Source organism: Lissotriton helveticus, chromosome 7 (assembly GCF_964261635.1).
Source record: "Lissotriton helveticus chromosome 7, aLisHel1.1, whole genome shotgun sequence".
Lineage (NCBI taxonomy): Eukaryota > Metazoa > Chordata > Amphibia > Caudata > Salamandridae > Lissotriton > Lissotriton helveticus.
Genome location: NC_136068.1, coordinates 515011723 through 515029965, shown reverse-complemented (window position 1 = coordinate 515029965; position 18243 = coordinate 515011723).

The following is an 18243-nucleotide window of genomic DNA, read 5'->3' as shown; positions in this document are numbered from 1 at the left end:
GGAACTTGCGCCGAGCTGAGGGATTGGCAGCAGATGGAATAAAGAGGTGGAAACAGTTCTTCCCGGCACAGCTTCCAGAATTTTGGTGGCAACGGGTCGGACGGTGAGCCCGAGGATATGCCATCGGCCAGTGCACAGAAGTCGTCATACAAAGGTAAGGGCAAGATATTCAATTCCGCTAGCTTAGCGTCCTCCTCCACCATCTTGGCGCAGTTTGAAGGATACCCAGTCTGAACCGATGGCAAAGCAAGCTTATTTAGGATGGTAACAATCTTGTCCTCAAATGCCTGTGCCAGCAAATCGCAGAGAGCTTGCGAGGCAGGCACAATGTTTTTTGTACAGGCTGGGTGGGCCAGATCTTTTACGACCTTAAATAGGGTCTGAGACTTATTTGCCGCGGCCAACAAAAGTTCTTCCAAATGTCTGGCCTTGGCCACCTTGATCTGGGCTTTATAGGTCGCCAGCGCTTGTTTGAAACGGGCTCTGCATGGTTCCAGATACTGTTTTCTCCAGGCACGCTCCGCCTGTCTACACTGAAGCTTGAGCTGCCGGAGTTCCTCTGAATACCATGGCATTGCCAGATTCGACTTGGCTCTAATTTTACGCATTGGCGCCAAAGAGTCCAGAGAGGCCGAGATCTGTTGGCAGAGTTTCTCATAGCTCCCGTCCACCGTCTCTCCCAGAGCAAAACCCTCCAACAGCAACCTAGGGGGTGCAGGCAACGCAAGAAGTCTAGACCATTGTCTACCCATTCTGGCGCCTCCCACATTGCCCCTAGCCGCCTTGCCAGCAGGACAGGAAAGGGAGAAAAGGACGAGAGAATGGTCAGTCCATCCTTGAGAAATAACCCCCCGCAATACCACTTGACCTGCATCCGCAAAAATCAGGTCAAGGATATGGCCCTTGGAATGGGTTGGCGAGAGCACCAGCTGTGGGAGCTCGATGTTACTACAGGCTTGGACCAGTTCTAAGAAAGCAGAGTTTGTCGGTCCATCAGGCCAAAGATTAAAGTCCCCTAGGACCATCAGCCGGTGTGAGAGTGGGACAGATCATAGATTAAGTCTATAAGCTCAGACACAGCTGATATCGTCCCTGCCGGGGGTCTGTAGCATAGCAGTCCCGTGTATAACACACCTCCTGTACCCTTGATGGAAAAGCCAAGTACCTCACAGCCGTCAATGGCCTTGATGGTCAGTTGAGAGAAATTGAGTGTCTCTCTGTAGATCAGTCCAATGCCGCCTCCTCTAGCCCCTACTCTAGGGTTGTGTATTATTTTGAAACCTGGGGGGCAGGCTATGCCCAATTCCACCGCACTGGTCGGTGTAGTCCAGGTCTCAGTCAAGAAGAGTGCATCTAGATCATGGGTGTCAAATAAGAGCGCGATCTCATCGCAATGCTTAATCAACGATCTGACGTTCAACAGGCCACAGGAAATGGAATCGGGAGAGAGCTGCCAGATATTCTATGCCTGCCATTTGGGGGACCGCCGGTATTCAGGCGTATAAGATCGTCACGGGAGTAGATTGGGGCACGATGTTCCAGACGAACAGAGTTGACGGCGCCCGGCGCGTCCTGTGCGCGAACGGGCGCAAGCGGGCTTACCTCTGGCGATCCGCCGGCGAGCCCGCTGCGCGCCCACGCTGCGCGCTTTGGTCTCAGCCATCTTAAATAGCCGTAGGCACACGAGTCCTGCAGCCCAACCACTAGCCCCCCAACCAAGATGGCGCCTGTTATTCGGCACCCTGGTTCCCTCACCCAAAATGGCGGCTTGAAACACCACAACGCGACCTCCCACAGCACCCTGGAAGCCCCTACGGTGATCTAAATTCCCTCAAGTGGGGATGGGGACACAATTTACAGCGCAGGTAAGTGCTGCGCTAAGCGTGAACCCCCCTAAACCGGCAACACAACTAATGTGCCTACCGCTAAGTTTAAACAGCGCAGACGCGCAAAAAAAGCAAAGTTAAAAACAGTAGTTATTTTAAAATATTACAGCAATGCAGCGCATGCCTCGACGCGCGAGTATCAGGTAGTCTGCCTATATCTATATATATATTCCTCAGCAACTCGGTCCTTCATCGGGGGGAGTGCTCTCTCAGCTGGTGCTCATGGCGGAAGAGGGCCAGCTCCCACAGCAGTATTTTTCAACAACAAGTTAAGACACTGCACACTCCTCGGCAAAAATTGCAGATTGTTTATTTTAGATCTCCTTCTCTTCACCTGGTGAAGAGAAGGAGATCTAAAATAAACAATCTGCAATTTTTGCCAAGGAGTGTGCCGTGTCTTAACTTGTTGTTGAAATATATATATATATATGTAGGACAAACTTATTGTGCATATATATATATATATTCCGCTCCTCGTCTTTCTCCCAATTTTCAAAGTGGGAAAGCCCATTCAGGGCATGATGAGGTTATGAGCAGGAAGAATGTATTTACACTCTTGCGTGACTTGAATTTGGTAATATGAATATGTAAATCCATAAGTAATGTCGTATACACGAAGTGTAAGAAATATCATTACAAGATGGCGCCCATGCTTATAGTAATGTATTGGTCCCTGGTTTATGTTTATGATTTTGGAAAGTGATCACGGGGTTACAACAATAAAATGATGGCCGTTTTTGGCGCGCCCTCGTACCACAGAGGAAGGCGAATGCCGAAACGCGTCTGGTGCCTGTGAGAGTCCAATAAAATCTATGACTCTCCCCCTGTGAGTGCTGTGTCTTTTTGATAATTGGGAGAAAGACGAGGAGTGGAATATATTGCGGGAGCACCCCCCGCAGACAGCACCCGTGTATGAGTGCGTGAGCTTGGTGCAAGAGGAGCGACGATATATATATATATATATATATAAACGAAGAGATTCAGAGCCCAACTCCGACTTCTTTGGCAAGCTGACTTTATTCGTCACAAGCAGAGCAGCTTCACAACACTCAATCATTTCCCAACCGGTTTCGGCTTCTTAGCCTTGTTCACAGGTGAGTGTCTTTTAATTATTTCCTTAGTGGTCACATGACCCATAGCGGTTCCTACGGGCCCCACAATGCACCAAAATATTGTTCATCAATCCCAAAATAGGTGTCTTTCCATGGTGCATACTCGTAACTTTCATGAAAAGCATAGTGCACTTTGCTGCCCTGCATGAAAAATATGCGCTTGACAATGCGGTGTCCCAGAGAGAGAAACTCCCTCTTCTCCCTTTCTCCATTACGTTACCAAATAGCTGTGGTAATTCCTGTAGCTGGCACGTAGTAAGAGCGAGTCATGCCCCCTCAATTCAATGTTCCAAACATGCTCCATTTTACCGGGGGCCCCCAACTCTGCAGGGCGGGCTCTGTGGCAGGAACGGAGAATCCTGTTACTTTAACAAACGAAGAGATTCAGAGCCCAACTCCGACTTCTTTGGCAAGCTGACTTTATTCGTCACAAGCAGAGCAGCTTCACAACACTCAATCATTTCCCAACCGGTTTCGGCTTCTTAGCCTTGTTCACAGGTGAGTGTCTTTTAATTATTTCCTTAGTGGTCACATGACCCATAGCGGTTCCTACGGGCCCCACAATGCACCAAAATATTGTTCATCAATCCCAAAATAGGTGTCTTTCCATGGTGCATACTCGTAACTTTCATGAAAAGCATAGTGCACTTTGCTGCCCTGCATGAAAAATATGCGCTTGACAATGCGGTGTCCCAGAGAGAGAAACTCCCTCTTCTCCCTTTCTCCATTACGTTACCAAATAGCTGTGGTAATTCCTGTAGCTGGCACGTAGTAAGAGCGAGTCATGCCCCCTCAATTCAATGTTCCAAACATGCTCCATTTTACCGGGGGCCCCCAACTCTGCAGGGCGGGCTCTGTGGCAGGAACGGAGAATCCTGTTACTTTAACAAACGAAGAGATTCAGAGCCCAACTCCGACTTCTTTGGCAAGCTGACTTTATTCGTCACAAGCAGAGCAGCTTCACAACACTCAATCATTTCCCAACCGGTTTCGGCTTCTTAGCCTTGTTCACAGGTGAGTGTCTTTTAATTATTTCCTTAGTGGTCACATGACCCATAGCGGTTCCTACGGGCCCCACAATGCACCAAAATATTGTTCATCAATCCCAAAATAGGTGTCTTTCCATGGTGCATACTCGTAACTTTCATGAAAAGCATAGTGCACTTTGCTGCCCTGCATGAAAAATATGCGCTTGACAATGCGGTGTCCCAGAGAGAGAAACTCCCTCTTCTCCCTTTCTCCATTACGTTACCAAATAGCTGTGGTAATTCCTGTAGCTGGCACGTAGTAAGAGCGAGTCATGCCCCCTCAATTCAATGTTCCAAACATGCTCCATTTTACCGGGGGCCCCCAACTCTGCAGGGCGGGCTCTGTGGCAGGAACGGAGAATCCTGTTACTTTAACAAACGAAGAGATTCAGAGCCCAACTCCGACTTCTTTGGCAAGCTGACTTTATTCGTCACAAGCAGAGCAGCTTCACAACACTCAATCATTTCCCAACCGGTTTCGGCTTCTTAGCCTTGTTCACAGGTGAGTGTCTTTTAATTATTTCCTTAGTGGTCACATGACCCATAGCGGTTCCTACGGGCCCCACAATGCACCAAAATATTGTTCATCAATCCCAAAATAGGTGTCTTTCCATGGTGCATACTCGTAACTTTCATGAAAAGCATAGTGCACTTTGCTGCCCTGCATGAAAAATATGCGCTTGACAATGCGGTGTCCCAGAGAGAGAAACTCCCTCTTCTCCCTTTCTCCATTACGTTACCAAATAGCTGTGGTAATTCCTGTAGCTGGCACGTAGTAAGAGCGAGTCATGCCCCCTCAATTCAATGTTCCAAACATGCTCCATTTTACCGGGGGCCCCCAACTCTGCAGGGCGGGCTCTGTGGCAGGAACGGAGAATCCTGTTACTTTAACAAACGAAGAGATTCAGAGCCCAACTCCGACTTCTTTGGCAAGCTGACTTTATTCGTCACAAGCAGAGCAGCTTCACAACACTCAATCATTTCCCAACCGGTTTCGGCTTCTTAGCCTTGTTCACAGGTGAGTGTCTTTTAATTATTTCCTTAGTGGAAGTTGGGCTCTGAATCTCTTCGTTTGTTAAAGTAACAGGATTCTCCGTTCCTGCCACAGAGCCCGCCCTGCAGAGTTGGGGGCCCCCGGTAAAATGGAGCATGTTTGGAACATTGAATTGAGGGGGCATGACTCGCTCTTACTACGTGCCAGCTACAGGAATTACCACAGCTATTTGGTAACGTAATGGAGAAAGGGAGAAGAGGGAGTTTCTCTCTCTGGGACACCGCATTGTCAAGCGCATATTTTTCATGCAGGGCAGCAAAGTGCACTATGCTTTTCATGAAAGTTACGAGTATGCACCATGGAAAGACACCTATTTTGGGATTGATGAACAATATTTTGGTGCATTGTGGGGCCCGTAGGAACCGCTATGGGTCATGTGACCACTAAGGAAATAATTAAAAGACACTCACCTGTGAACAAGGCTAAGAAGCCGAAACCGGTTGGGAAATGATTGAGTGTTGTGAAGCTGCTCTGCTTGTGACGAATAAAGTCAGCTTGCCAAAGAAGTCGGAGTTGGGCTCTGAATCTCTTCGTTTGTTAAAGTAACAGGATTCTCCGTTCCTGCCACAGAGCCCGCCCTGCAGAGTTGGGGGCCCCCGGTAAAATGGAGCATGTTTGGAACATATATATATATATATATATATATATATATATATATATATATATATATTTAATGTGAATGTGGGCTAAAGCACTCTGGAACTCCACACGTTAAACCTGAAGCTCAGTAAATACCTCACCCACAATTAATGTCACAGGTACTGACTGGTAATACCCACCTATAGGATATATATGCAAAGGCCAGGTCTGTGGAGCTGACAACTATGGTGGTGTTATAAAAGTAACTCAAAGACAACACTCACAGTGGACAAGACACACCACCTAGGTTGTCAGCTGTGCACACGGATCCTGGTGATCAAACAGGAACATGCAAGGCGGCAGTAGTAAGAGTGTAGAAGTAATTACACAGCAACAATTTACAAGGAGCTAGCCAGGAGGAGTGTTTGACAGGAAAGAAGGGAAAACAAAGGGCACACTTGGCGGAAGCAAGTAACAACCACACAAAGAAAGTAGAAGCTAAGATACCAGGAATAGGAACAGAGCAAACAAAAAATGGAACAAAGGGGAAGGCAAAGTAGGCAGGCACAGAGAAAAGGGTAAATACAAGAGGAAAAAGATTCCAAAGTTGCACTTAAAGTGCTGGCTTGAAATTCAAGGGAGCACTGCAGGCAGTGCTAGTTCAGGAACACGGATTGGCTACAGCTCAGGAATCAAGGTAGCGCTGCAGGCTGTGCTAGTTCAGGTACAAAGGATTTAGCAACAGCTCAGGAACAAAAAACAAGGAATACCTATAGCTCAGGAACTTAGCTAGAACTAAACACACAGCCGCAATAGACAAGGAGCTAGCAAGGAGGACTGCTTACTAGTAAAAAAGGGTAAACAAAGGGCACACTCGGCAGAAAACAAGCAATAACCCACACAAGCAAACTGGAAGCTTGGACAGCAGAAAGATTAAGGTGGCAAACTAGAAACTAGAAATGAGGTAATTGAGAAGAAATGCAGGGACTAGGAAACATGCAACTACTGAAAGGGAAAACAGCAAGGATCAAGGATGCACTAAAATAACATTGGCTCAGGGATTAAGGAATCAAAATAGCACAGTAGGCAGTGCTAGTTCAAGGAACAAAGGAAATAGCTACAGCCCAGGAACAGGAAACAAGTAATAACTATAGCACAGGAACTCGGGAAACAAGAGGTCAGTCAAATTGGAAGACTGCTACAATGACCAACGCTGGACTGAAGGAAACGGACTTAAAAGAGCTTACTGTGAACACATGCATCAGGAGTGAGCAGGATAGCACCTGTCAGCCATAGGTGTGTGGAATTCCTCACCATTCCTCAGCCTGCAGGGGTGGAGATGAAGTGATCAGCAGGGAATGCTAGGTACTGGAGATTTTAGCACGAGCAGACTGGCTTCCACAAAACCTGACATGGATCGAGAAGGGATGGGAATTTCTAAGTGCCCAAGATCCTGGAATCAGTATTTGCATACAGTGGAATGTCTGGAAGCTTATTGGAATGCTGGAAAGTCCCACAGTTAAGCCCCCAGGTGGTGGGCATGAGAGGGCAGTTAGCAAATCGTGACAGTGTCCTTCAAGCCAAGTGATGCTTCCCAGTCTCACGCTTCCAGTGCCAAAAGAACATGAGCGAAGGACAGGATCTTTAACTTTTTTTTCCTTTTGTAGGTAAAAGTTCAAGAGCCTAAGATCTAGGAAGGAAAATCACCCGTCTTGGGAACCAGGAAGTACCAAGGGTATCACCCTTGACCAATTTCGTGCTCTTAAGTATGCAAAAATTCGATGGATGGAATGCTTGAATTAATCTTAGCAACCGGTAATTATTTGGGCTGCATCCCAGTCCATCATTATTTTACACACCATGCCACATATGTTTGATCCATATCTAAATCAGTCTTGACCCTGCTCCAAAGGGAACCGTCCAGTCCCAGCTGTCAGGAAAGGTCCTCCCTGATCAGAGACACATGCACCTGAAGCCCAGTTTTGCTCTTATTAGGGCTCATCAGTTGGGTATTGCTTGGGTCCAGTGGTACAATGTACACACAACCCATGTCTGGGCATACCCGTCCCACTTAGGGCATCAGACTTAAGCATACATAAAAGTGATGGATGAAATTCTTGAATTTATCTCAGCCACTTCTAATTACTCGGGCCACATCCCAGTGTATCATTATTTTGCACACTATGTCACCTCAGTTTGGACCTAGCTATATACAAATCAGTCTTGTCCCTGCTCCAGTGGAAACAGTCAAGTCCAGACTGCCAAGCCAGGTCCTCCCTGAAACAAAACACATGCAACCTAAGACCCGTTTCACCATTATTAGGGCTCATCAGTTGGGTATAGCATGGGTCCAGTAGCACAGTGTGCACAGGACCCATGTCTGGGCAAACCCGTCCTACTTAGGTGTCACACTTAAGTATACAAAAAAGTGATAGATGGAATGCTTGAAAAAATCTCAGCTACTGGTAATTATTCGGGCCGCATTCCAGTCCATTGTTATTTTGCACACCATGACACGTCAGTTCGAACATAGTCAGGTACACATCTATCGTGACCCTGCTTCAATGGGAACAGTCCAATCTGAACTGCCAGACCTAGTCCTCCCTGAACCGGAACAAAAGCAGCTCATCAGTTGGGTACAGCATGAGTCCAGTGGCACATTGTGTAATGTACTTAACCCTCTGGTAGCTTAGCACAAAAGCAGTCAGCCTTAACTTGAAGGCACTGTGCTAAGTATTTAGGCAGCACACAAACAGGCATAAAGTGAAAACACAGCACACAAAACAGAGAGAAAAATGTAACATTGAATTTTACACCAAAATGACAAAAATCCAATCAGTCGATCTGGAGTTATGATTTTTGGGAGTTTTCAGTGAAAAGTATTTTATTTTTATTTATAAAGTTTTATAAAGCACGAACATGACCAAAATGTTACTGTCAGAGCGCTGTAGAACCTAATAAATAGCATCAAATATACAAGGAGCAAAATATAAAATATACAGCATGAAAAGATAATACAAAGAGACATAGTAAAAACACCAACAAAGAAATCAAATTGGCATGGATAGTAGTCTCAGATAGGAAGGAGATTATTCAGTAGTCTCATTTTGACTTCGTTTTTATAAAAGAATGGTCCTGATCTCTGGGGGAAGAGAGTTCCAAATTCTTGGGGTAATTCCAGAGAAAGACAGACCTCTTATACGTGTTTTTGGGTGACATTTTGGAGGTTTCAGCAGTAGGGAGCATGTACTACGAGAAGCTCTATTCCTTCGGGACAGCACCAGTTTCTAAGCCAGAAAGCAAGGAGTGTTGTGGTGGATGGCTTTGTATGTCATCCATGCTATTTTTAGGTGGATCCTAGATTCATACGGTAGCCAGTTCAGAGAGTGGAGGGCTGGGGTGATGTCATAATTTTTCTGTGATGAGCCCTGCAGCAGCATGGAGGGTAGCCATCAGTGGTGCTAGTTTTATTTTTGGTAGGCCAACAGGGTAGCATTTCCATAGTCAAGTTTGGAGATCAGGAGAGCCTGAACCGCCATCTTGAGAGCTGCATTGGGCAGGAAAGGCTTTAGTTTTCTTAAGACGTGGAGATGAAAATTGGCCCCTCTGGTTGTGGAGCTGATTCATCATGGAGAGGTTGTTGTCAGTGTTATTCCTAGGGATGTTGCTGAATGAACAATATGTGGGGTACAGTTCAAGGTGGTGAGTAGTGGGAGCCAGTCTTTGATGTTAGAGGTGGGGTTGGGAGGCGAGATGAATAGGAATTCAGTTTTAAGAGCGTTAAGTTTGAGGTGGTTAAGTTTTAACCTGTGTTGAGATTTGTTCAAGATGTTTTTGAGAGTGCTGATGTCGTTAGGGGAGGTAATCTTCATGTACAATTGTGTATTATCAGCATACATATGGTAGGAGATGTTGGATAGGAGATGTTGGAGTGGTTGAGGATTTCAGTCAGGGGTTCCATGTAAAGAATAAACTGGGTGGGTGAAAGTGAAGAACTTTGAAGAACGCCGATAGTGACCAGTGTCTGATAGGATAAGTCATGATTGATTAGGACTCGTTGAGATCTGTTTTGTAGGAATGAGCAGAAGCATAATAAGACAGTACCAGAGAGACCCATCCTAAGTTCTAAGAGGTTCGGGAGGGTTTCATGTTTGACTGTGTCAAATGCTGATGATAGGTCAAGAAGGATTAAAAGACAGGTTTCATTATGATCGAGAAAGCGTAAAGCATCGCCGACAATGTGGACCATGGCGGTTTCAGTACTGTGACCTGGTCTGAAACCAGATTGGTAGTGGTTGAGTTGGTGCTGGTCAATGTGATTGCAAAGTTGTTGATGAACACATTTTTCCAGGAGCTTGGCTAATGTTGGGATGCTCGAAATGGGGTGAAAATTGTGGGGATCAGAGAGGTTTGCGTATGGCTTTTTTAATATAGGTGTGTGTTGTCCACTTTTTAGACAGTCTGGCATAGTGCCTTGCATAAGAGAGGCGTTGATCATTTTGGTCCATAGGGGTATCAGGAGGTGTGAAGTTTCCTTGAGGAATTTGGAGGGGAGAGGGTCATTGAAGTGGTTGGAAAGTTTAGTGGAAGACGTAGTTTTGAGATGTCAGTTGCCTCAAATGTCTGAAAGATGGACCACGAGGCATTGTTTTTAGGTTTAAAGAGAAGGTTGCTAGGACAAATTTCCTGCAAGGTGGAGGTGCATTGTGATTGGGTTTCAGGCGGTAAACAATTCACAGCAATGTGGAGCTCATTGTCAATTGACTTAGTTTTATCAGAAAAAAAGGAGGAAAATGTTTGACAATTAGGTAGGGTTGTAGTGTCAGATGTGGAGGATTTACGCTTCCCATTAGTTTGTTGTTTCACTAGTTCAAAGAGTTTTTTGGGATGGTTAAAGGCTGTGTGCAGTTGCTGATGGAAAAATTATGAGTTGGCACTTCTGATGCACCTATTTTAGTTCCTTCTTTTTTTACGCAACAGTTTAAGGTTTGAAAGAGATGGGGTCTGTCTCCACACTCTTTCAGCAAGTCTAAGGGCACGGCATTCCTCGTTAAGGCTAGAGTTGAACCAGGTATTGTTTTTTCTTATCGGGACTCTCTTTAGTCATTTGGGGCAATGGAGTCCATGATGATAGACATAGAGTTAAGGTAGTACTTAGTGAGATCTTGAGCATCAACCATATCAGTGGGAGGAGACAAGAGGTTTAGGGTGGTGGCAGATATCATGTCTGGATTGAGATTGAGGGTGTTTCTGATCCAATGTGTAGCTTTCACAGTCTGGCCTTTGTGGATGGTTGCCTTTTAAAGCGAAGGAGAAGGTGATGCAGTGATGATCGGTCCCGTCGCAGGGTGAAAGAAATCCAATAGTATGGTATTTTCCTTGGCTATGATTAAGTCTAAGATGGCCCTTTTTATATGAGTAGGGCGATTACAGACTTGGGTCAGGTTGAGGTCCTGGAGGAAAGCCTTAAAGAAATTCACTGGGGGAACCTTAGTGTCATTCCAGTGAATGTGGAAGTCACCTAGGAAAATCTGGATGTTGTATGGGGTAAGGTTGGTGGAGATGATCTCCATGATTTGTTCGATGAAGGTAAGGTTATCACCTGGGCGATGGTAGAAAATGTGCAGAGTGCAGGTGGAGTTATCCTTGGTAGAGATATTGGTCATCATATATTCACAGCCAGATGTTGGAGAGGAAAGTGATTGTTTGACAGAGAGGTTTGATCGATAAATACAAGCAATACCGCCCCCAAGACAGATAGCATGGTCTTGACGGATGATAGAGTAGCTGGGTGGAATAGTAGAACAGGTATCATTTAGCCAAGTTTCAGTGAGGATTGGTAGGTCCAGGTTCAAGTTGAGTAATAAGTCCTGTATGTCGGCAGCATGTTTCACTGCTGATCTGCAGTTGAGTAGTGAGCATTTTAGGTTGCTTTTGGTAATGGTAGTGGAAGAGTGTGAGATGGGTTCAAGTTTAAGGTTAGAGTTATTAATGAGTCTGGGTTTGGTATGTGGTATCCTTTGTGGTTGGGTGATAATGGTTTGAATCCTCACTGGAGATGGGATGTGGTGGGCGGGATACAAAAGAGAGAGAAGGGAGAGGATATCTGTGGTCGAAAGGTATTTGACAAGCCTGTTGGGTCGGGTGGAATGTTCTAGATTAGGTTTGCATCTCCATCTAGGTTGGATCTGGAGTATACCCACTAAGTGTGGGAGGGCGAGTGGGAGAGGGAAGATTACAATGCTGGTGGTAGAAAAGGTTTGACATGTTGAGTTCTAGATTAGAGGTGATGCGTAGAAGACTAAGGATATCATATCAACCCACAATAACTGTGCTTTTTTGTCTGTTTCACCTTCTGCCGCGAGGATTGCACCAAACTCCAGCCTGCACCTTGAGGCCGCTAGTTCTTCCTTCACTTTTCGCGACACCCGCTCCGCGGGTGCCGCTCACTTGCTCCCTGTGGCTGCCTGACCCTGGTGTGAGCGGCTCCGCAATCGGTGGAGAGCACACTCGCTCCCAGGAGAGACCGGCCCAGGTTGAGAGCACATTTGGAAACAGCGTGCGTGGAGCCTACCGGGGGACTGCGAGGACCAGCATCCTCCACTCTACACAGCTGGTGCCTCTTCCCCCGGCGGCCACGCCCCCAGCCTCCTCCTATATAACAGGCGCATTCACCACCGCGACACGGGACGCGCGCGGGGCGGAGCTCGGGGCGAAGACCGGGCAAAGAGCGGGCCGTTTGAGGCCGTTCGAGGACGGAAAGGACTGGTCTGGCCCATACTCTCGGACCCTAACTGTGTTCCCTAGCACACCAGCTGCCCAACCTCCTGCTGCTGCTGTTGTTTAAAGACCATGTCAACTCGTGAGTACAGAAGTAGGGCAGCCAAGGGTAAACTGAAAGATGGGACACTAGATGACTTTATTACTAAGACTAACACAGCCATTGATTGGGAGATTAATAAAATGCAGCACAGAGTATCTATCGAACTGGAAGCAGCAAGAAGGCTATCCCAGGAGTTGGCCGTCCACAAAAAATCCTCCCTAGGGCATTTTGCTTTTGTTAAATCACCTGACCGTGCAAATGGTCCTGTCCCCACCCTGATCACGATACAGGCAGACATTCACCAGCCACTAGTAGCAATGCCATCTACACCCAAGGGGGGGCACTTACCTCCATCCACCGATACTCTAAGACTCTCATTAGGTGGGGCACTAGGGTCGGCTATTGCGGGTGATAGGGCCCTTTTTGAAACATCCTCAATTCCCAAACCTATGGAATTGGGTGGGGGGAATTCTCAGCCCCCACAAAAATGGCAAATCAACAAAAGAAAGCGCAATAACACTTCGGCATATTTTAAGAAAAAAGCCAAGGTAGCAGAGGCCCAATTTCCCACTCAGGCACCATTTAATGCACCATTAGAATCCTCCTTAGTAAATAGTACAAACCCTCCTGATTTAAGACTAGAATCGAGTACCGCACAAACGGCGAGCAAAGATAACCTTGTAATAGAAAGCGAGAACGGGGAGGCTCCACTCTGTACTATAAAAGGGAGGGACGTAGAATTTCTGTCAATTGTGTGGGAAACACTAAAAAAACTTTTAACCCCCCTTGAAGTAAGGCTTGCCCGCATCGAATCTCAGTTGCTCGAGACTGAAAAAAGCATCCTGAATCTAGCAACCCTTAGCACCCATGTTAATAAACCTACTTGTCCATCTGATATTATTAATTCTACACTACAACCTGCTGATAAAATAGTAGCTGTTGCCATTTCATCTGATGCCCCAAAGGATAAACCTATTCCAAAACCTCGGCACAGGGATACTATAGACATTTATAAAAAGGCAGCGGTGGCCACAAACCAGCTGGCGGCACAGTCTGTACCATCTTTGCCAGCCATGGCAGGTCATCTTGCACCACCCCTGAAAGCTATGACTAATCCGAAGGTCAGAGATTATAACTTCAAACAATTCATTACCCAACAACCTACTACCCAGAGAGTTAACGCCAACAAAGATCGCCCTAGGGGTTATGTTGATCTTCCCCCTGACGTTAGACCCTATGTTGTTGTACTAACAGGGGTCCCGGAACTGCAATACCACCAGCAGGAAGACTTTGGTTCATTAAAGAACAAAGTAATCCATTGGCTTAACGCCAACAGGCCAATACCAAACCACCTGAGGAGTAAAATCCTCATGGTGCGCCGGGTCCCCTGGATAGGCACTTCGTATAAGTCCATTACTGGCGATTGCGTAGTGGTCTCATTTGAAAATCCTAACACTGCGCAATCTGTACACTCCTGGAATCAAACCAGTGTAAATTCACCTATAGCATCTAGACCACTCACTTATTTTTACCCTCCGCGACCACAACTGAACACAGGAGGGAATTGGAGCTGGATTCCGGAGAGAAAAGGCGGGTGGGGCAGGCCACCCAATCACTGGTCAGACACACACGGTGGGTGGACCGGGGCCCCGACTTACAACAGATTTGGGTGCCTCGAGCAAGTGGATTGACTCACATGTAGGCCAACTGACATTCTACCAGTAGTTGACTCGTTCTGTCGCTCTGTTTACCCTTTGGGCCGATCAGCATCTCCTAGTCCCCAACCCAAACTGGATCGATCTGCTTCTCCCTCACCACAATTTCAGTTGGGGAGCCATAATTTAAACTCAGGCGACACCAGATATATAGAACGGGCACCCGTTGAACTCCCTGTGGGCAACATAACTCCTAAGTCAACTAATGATAACAAGAATGATATAGACAAGCCCAGATTAGACCCAAGTAACGAGGACAATTCCCCCCCTGAGACCAGGTTAAAAACAAAGCTAGTGGTAATGGACGGTGTGTCCCTCATCCAGCAAGGACAGTTTGGGCCACGCAAGTGCTCTCCGGCACTTATTGCCACTGATATCCCGGCGGCTCCTGGAGTGGTATCTATACTCTCCTGGAATGTCGCCGGGCTGGCCAATAAATTAGACTCCCCCGAGTGGGTAGAACTTATTGAAGGGCATGACATATGCCTACTTCAAGAAACATGGGCCAGGGATAACCATTCCCGTACGGGATATGTGTCATTTGAGATACAGGCAAAATGGGGTGGAAAGGGACGACCATCAGGGGGCCTTTTGATTTGGGTGGGATCCCACCTTGGCTGCAGGGCTACAAAACTGGAAACGAACTGTCGCCGTGTGTGCGGGGCTGCAAATAAAAGATATACCTGTCAGTGCAGTTCTCTTGTTTAAGGAAACCCACACGCGTCGCCCCTTGAGCGAATTGAACTGTAAAAGAAAGAATCTTCTATCTGTATTAGATGATCGCGATTCCATGAGCTGGAATGCGTACTAACTCCAAGGAGATGAGGCGAGGCCAACAATATGGGCACTTTTAAACCGGATGCGCGCCTGTTGCACGCACGCTATGTTCGAAAATACTACAGACTGAAACGCGCTCTAAGGTTTTAATGCAACCCTGCGCCACCATCGCTGCAGCAGCGCATGCCATACCCCCTGAGCTAACCTGTTCCCCTGTCGTTTTGCCTGAAGCAGAACCTTGCATGCATACCACGAGGCCGGGGTTGTTGTGGGGTGGGCAGCAAACGAGCCGGGGATTTGTCCTTGAGGTGACAGTCAGCTGTTTGTTATCAGGGTTTGTGTGTGTGTGGGGGGGGGGAGGGAGGGGGACCTACCTTAATATATAGTTGCTGAGCATGAAACAGAGAGGGAACCAGCTGCAACGTTTAGAAAAAGTCAAGCAGCAGCTGCGACGCTGAAGTTAAAGATATTCTTGTTTCTTTCAGCCACATAGAGCGCTGGAAAATGTGCATCTTAAAGTATAAAACTATAAAACGACACGCACAATATCTTTTCCTTTACCTTTTTTGGTGCATTGAGCACTCGCTTGGGCCTTCGATGGGAAGGCCCTGCAGCACACACCTGTAGAACAGTTCACTACATTGGGATACTCTAGGCCTGTGAAGACACAGGCGGCCCCTTCCAACTCCCCTGATATAATGTAAACGAACCTCTGCGAAATGGTTTAACAATCCACTCTCAGCAGGGCTCCTTTCTTGTCTTTTATAATGGAGATCAGCAGAAACCATATACCTGAGCCTGCCCTGCTACCCTTATGAGTACTGCTGCTCTGTTCAGCCACAGAGGAGTTCCGGCACTCAAGAGAAGAATATGTATGTAGAAGTGCTGGTACTCAGTACCTGTGAGTAACGGCCCGTTTAAGAAACTGATGAAAACGAATGAAAGAGCCTGTGTGTGTCTGTAACAGAGTTGATACAGGGTACGGAAGTCATGTTCTGATGTTGTCAGGCAGAAGGGCCAATCAGTCACGCCATGCTAGAACCATCTCGCGGCCTCGTGACCGACAACACTCTAGTCTACAAGGTCGATCAGAATCCTGTTTTAAATGTGCCAGCGATACAAGGAACATAAACCTTTCCTAACTCGTTCTTGTCCCTTTCTGCAACAACTCACTGGACTTGAATATACTTTGAGCCACAGTGTAAGCCTGAACCATAGTGAGAGACCTGCTTTGTGCGAGTATGGTGCTGCGTTTGAACATTAACTGACCTGAAAAGTTCACTTTTTATTCTCACACAAGATCATTTCTGCTTAAGCTTTAGTGCGAACTCGGAGATAGCCAGGGCTTTAAGTGGGCCGAGGACTGCCTGTGCTCAGCACCGGTAGTTCTAAAAAGCAGATGCTGAGACTGGTCCCTAATGGGCTCTTTATTTTTGTCCACACTCTCATGGTGAAAAAAATATTATTAACTGTGCAGCGGCACCACCCTTCAAAGAGACTCCTTTTAGTTCTTTCACAGTCTAATCATTTCAAAATGGAAGCGTTTTCGATTCTGTATACGACAAACCCATAGTTGATTGATGTTACTTTTATACTATGCAACTAGCAACCATTTGCAAAGCCAATAGTCCTGGTCTGTTGTATGTGAAATGTTACTTCTTGTATTATATATCCGGATGCAATGATAGAAACAGCAAAATACCAGTCGGGCGGCACACTATGCTAAGCACAGGTTTTTAGCTTGGGTGTTTTTAAGCCAGGTCATTAATTACATTGGCCATGCCCTTCGAGGCACGACCCCCCCAGTTTTTTCATCCCACTTAAAGCCCTGTTACAGGCATTTACATTTTGTTGTGTGTTGCACAAAATTACATCCTATAGCCTTTCGTTTCACACTCTTACTCCTGAAAATTGTCACATAAATCACTTAACTTTTCTTTCTCTTACTACAAAGTGAGAGGAGTTTGTAAACACCAATCCCCATGTTATTTCTGCAACTATACTGCTGATCCCCTTTCCCTCTGGTGCCTTTTTCTGTGACAGTGCGTTGATGCCTATTGATTTTATGCGCTTTATAAATTCAGATTGAAATGTTAAAAAAATATAAACAACTGTTTGTTAGAAGACCAGGCCTGACATTTGACCTCTATCTTTGAAGCGCAGCAAATGTGACAAGGAGAATTCAGAATTTAAAGGGTTCTTTATTTATTGCTTGGACTTGTATGACCCACAAAAAAATCCGTCTGCAACCCACAAGTGGGTCATAACCCACAGCTTGAGAAACACTTTTCTAGGACTTGATGTGCAAGCAACTATTTTCAAACGAAGAAGTGTAATTTTCACACCGATTAGTTTGCAAACAAGCGTGCACAGTGCGTGCAATTTGCAATGTGACCTATGTACTAATAAGTCGCATCGCAGGTTGTGCGGTCATAGGGGGTCTCAAAATGACCTGCATCATGAAGATTAATTAAGCAGGTTGCAGTAGTGACCCTTGTGACTGGCGGCAAATGCAGGGATGAATGCCTGAAAGGGACAGCAGATCTCTGTCCCTGCATGTACTTCCCAAACAGGAAACCTTGTTTTTGAAAGCAATCTTTGTCTATTAAATGTACAGGCGCTGCTTTTCAAAACAAAAATGTTTCCCATTTCGGTAGAAATATTTCCCAAAATGGAAGCTGTCCTTATAGGAAACTTTCCTTTTGTGACACAGTTACCACTCCAACTAGAGGACTGATCAGGGGTTTGCGAGTGCAGCTGTGGTCACCAACCATTAAAATATACCTTTTTGACTTAGCTGCTCCTTGCTTGCTGTTGTTTCTTTGCTCAGTTTGAACTGGGGTTTGTCATGCTGATATTGCTTATTGACGGCTGTTGTCTACCACTGGGCTCAGTGTTGGGATCGGAACTTCACCAGGTCCATCTTGCGTTGCTGCCATTTTAGGTACAAGGTGCTTGCAACCCTTTCTGATGTGCAAATAGGAGATGCCATGAAAGGAGCGCCCCTCGTTTGAGTTCCCGTCCTCGGTTATGAACCTAACAAATGCACTTAATGCTGGAATGGACCATTCTGAAGGACAAAGGGAGTTTCCCTACATAACAGGTAAGTGCCAAGTAACCAACCTATCCTCCTCGGAAGTCGTTTCAAAGCCAGTAGGACATAAAAACGTCATAAATTGCATAGGAATGCATGTAAACCTAGCTGGTTCACACGAAAAATGTTAATGCGCTGGCCTGGCAGAAAGCCATGTTCATGAGTCAAAAGCACT